Genomic DNA, 2869 nt, shown 5'->3' on the forward strand with positions numbered 1-2869 from the left:
AGTAATGAAAACTGAAATGTAGGAAACACCCATTCTGACAATTGTGACATAATTCAGTTTATTACGAGGAAGTAACTATCCAAGAGGCAGAAGTGTCACTACCTGGCAGCTCGTGTTGACGAAAAGCTGCACGGTGCATTTATCTCAGTTGGGCTGTAAAGAGGAAAGAAACACCACACACACATACACACACACACGCACGCACATGCACACACACACACACTCAGAGCCCTCGCTTTCTGCATGTAAAATGTGTGTGTTCTTTAGAAGCCAGTGGTTGGCTGGTTTTCCGGACATGATGTGGTTGAAGCTGTCATCGTAATGGAAATTCACTGCCGTAGCTATGGTAAATCGAGTGTTCTGCCTGTGCTGAATGCATTAGTCTAATGAGATGTTTGCAGCGGCGAGCAGGGCTGTTGGAGACTAGCTGTGAGCAGTAGCACACGGGTGGAAGCTAGCGTGTGCAACACTGGGGTGCTTGTGTAGCATGCACACAGGTGGAGGAGGATAACGCGTGCAACACTCGGGCGCATGTGGAAGAGGCACACAGGTGGAGTGTGCAACACTCGGGCACGTGTGGAAGAGGCACACAGGTAGAGCGTGCAACACTCGGGCGCGTGTGGAAGAGGCACACAGGTGGAGGATAACGCGTGCAACACTCGGGTGCACATACAGGATATTACCTGTCTTCTAAGCCAACACTCCGACCTGATCAACACCCTGATCAGGGCTCTGGGATCAAGCTGTAGGTAAGGGAGATGCGTCCTGGAGGGTGTGCATGATACGGGTCCTTTCCTTTGGGGTGTCAGCACAACAGGTTATCTGCTTCAGTTTATTTGGGAGGGTTTGCATGCCTGCCTCCGTGCTGAAACTACTGAACCCAGAGGGGGAAACTTAAGATCCTGAGATGAAAAATACAATGTTTGATTTCTTAACTCTATCTCAAAGGAAGATGTAATATAGAAATAGACAATTTATATGATTTAGTTATGTACACATTTACCTCTCTTTATCACTGCATATAAATATGTGCAAAATTTTTTAGTTTTTCAAACATGAACCCAGACAACTGTTTGCATTTTTCCTAATAATTTGGCTTTGCTTTGCTTTGTTTTACTAATTTCAGAACTGTAGTATGTTTTCGGTTATAAATATTTACCTAAAATTTGTTATTAAAATTGGTGTGTTATAAACATATATCAAAGCATTTGTTTTGTTAAATTTTATTTGCTCATTTTGAATGTCTCAGAGGGAATATTTCGTGCCTTTGTGTCGGTTGCTAATTTACCAGTCATAGGTGAGGCTAGGTATTAATTGCTAGTTGCTGCTATTAGTATTTTTTTAAGGAGGGAAACCCCAGGTTAGTCTGGAATGGTTGGAGTTTCCCCAAAACTCAAAGACTAAGTCTCCTCCTTCCCAGGCGTGGCACTGTGTGACCTGAACCGTCTTCCACTTTTCTTCCCGCAGCCCCAAGTGTCGCCTGCAGGTTGCTTGCTAACAGACAGGAGCAGAGGGTAGGGGTGTGGTGGAGAGCAAACCCTTTTTACTCATCCTTGATGTGTTTGAGTCAGAGGAGGCTTGCTGTGCTGTCTTTCTAGGGTCATGACATTTCTCAGAAGGGACAGACCATCAAACAGCTCTCTGACAAAGTGGCTTTGTAGCTGGGATACTGGAAAATTAATCCGGGCCCTTCAGAACCGACGAGTTTGCGGTGGGCTCTGTTTTTAATTCCGCTCCCAGTTAAGGAACTTTATTGAAGAGCGAGAGGCATAGTCACCTTTCCCTCCTCAAGACTTTCTTCTCATAAACAAAACAAAACAAAACAAAACAAAACGGAATGTCTGGAGTGAGAGCCTGAAAGTGTAGAAATTGCTGAGAAGGACACAGCGCATGATCTGGATAGAGTGTTGCGGGGACCTTGTATGCGTGCTGCTTTGACAGAAATGCTCAATCCAGTGAGGATCAGAGCAGCAGCTACGGAGTGACAATTACCTAGAAAGCCAGCACTGAGTGACCATCAACCTGCAGCTCAAAGGTGAACATAGATGTCCCCCACACAGAAGTTGCTTGGTGACTTTCCAATCTACTTTTCAAGTATAGTTGTCAACAATTTTTCAAACATAATTTTACTCCTGTTGCTCTTAAGATTGCGAATGGGGAGAAAGGAACCTTCTCCAAGAATCTGTCCATTTTGTAGAATCATAAAAGGAAATAAAGATTCCCACAAATTCCCAAATTTTATTTGTTTACTACATTTAAATTTCTCACCCATATCACCAAAATTACTTTTATTTTATTCTTAAAAGATGTATCTGAGCAGTAATAAGACAGGAAAGCGACGAGGGGCGCGCAGCTTCCTGCGTCTTTGCTGCTGTGGTGTTTTCAGTAAGTGAAACCAGCTGTAGTTTCACTTTCTGGTCCTGGTGGTGGGGGTGAGGGTTGGAGGTCACAGAGAGCAGCTTCTGGGAAAGGAGCCAAACCCAAATGCAGCCACTCCCGACACACGCACTCCTGCTCTTTGATCTTGACAACTCAAACAAGCAAGGACTTTCAATATCTTCAACACTGCTTGCTTGTGATAAAAATTCTAACAATACCCGAAAGGACAAAGACAGAGGCTTAACTTTTTTGGAAAACTCATGACCGGTTCTCCCCAAACCTTTCATAATGTGGTAGCTTTCATTTGTTTCCGTTTAGTCTTAAGGTTCCATCTCAAATGCTTGATTGCAATTAGTTTAAGGAAATACAACAAGGACTGCTCCCTGACAAATAACTTCTCTGTTGGAAAGCTGGGCTGTTGGAAACAAATTCGGAGCTTTCCTTGGGTCTGCACTTTTGTAAGACCCAAGGGCTTCTCTCTCCGTCTCCT

At 44.0% G+C, this 2869-nt stretch overlaps 1 protein-coding gene across 1 annotated transcript in view; it reads left to right on the forward strand.

Moving 5' to 3' along the window:
• Positions 1 to 434: 434 nt before the first annotated feature.
• Scml4 (Scm polycomb group protein like 4) overlaps positions 435 to 2869 on the forward strand; it is a 92335-nt gene continuing 89900 nt past the window's right edge. Inside the window, exon 1 of the mRNA XM_005363582.2 lies at positions 435 to 749. The gene's annotated coding sequence lies outside the window, so the exon portion shown is untranslated. The remainder of the gene's footprint in view (positions 750 to 2869) is intronic.

The sequence above is a fragment of the Microtus ochrogaster genome, linkage group LG9 (genome assembly GCF_000317375.1).
Source record: "Microtus ochrogaster isolate Prairie Vole_2 linkage group LG9, MicOch1.0, whole genome shotgun sequence".
In the NCBI taxonomy this organism is placed as follows: domain Eukaryota; kingdom Metazoa; phylum Chordata; class Mammalia; order Rodentia; family Cricetidae; genus Microtus; species Microtus ochrogaster.